The 240-nt window shown below is 42.5% G+C and overlaps 1 protein-coding gene across 1 annotated transcript in view; it reads left to right on the top strand.

Moving 5' to 3' along the window:
* The window catches only part of LOC119592186 (E3 ubiquitin-protein ligase HECW2-like), a gene marked incomplete in the record, with an annotated part of 33,790 nt that overhangs the window by 7,511 nt on the left and 26,039 nt on the right, over positions 1–240 (top strand).

Raw genomic sequence — 240 nt, forward strand, 5'->3', positions numbered from 1 at the left:
AGAGATGCTGCATTCCGTTTTGTTGGCCCTGTTGCTCTACCGCTTTGCATTTTCCCTTTTTCCCTAAGAATATTTGATATTAAAAGAACAGCTGAACGCTATTCTACAGTCTTACGAATCCCTATGGAATGTGTGTGAGCCCTGCCATCGCAATTGGAACACAAATAAGGATAATGAACACGATATTGTGTTTGACCAAAAGAGTCCCCTTAAGGTCAGGAGATCCTCGAATTCGCCCTT

This window comes from Penaeus monodon, chromosome 29, assembly GCF_015228065.2.
Source record: "Penaeus monodon isolate SGIC_2016 chromosome 29, NSTDA_Pmon_1, whole genome shotgun sequence".
Taxonomy (NCBI): Eukaryota; Metazoa; Arthropoda; class Malacostraca; order Decapoda; family Penaeidae; genus Penaeus; species Penaeus monodon.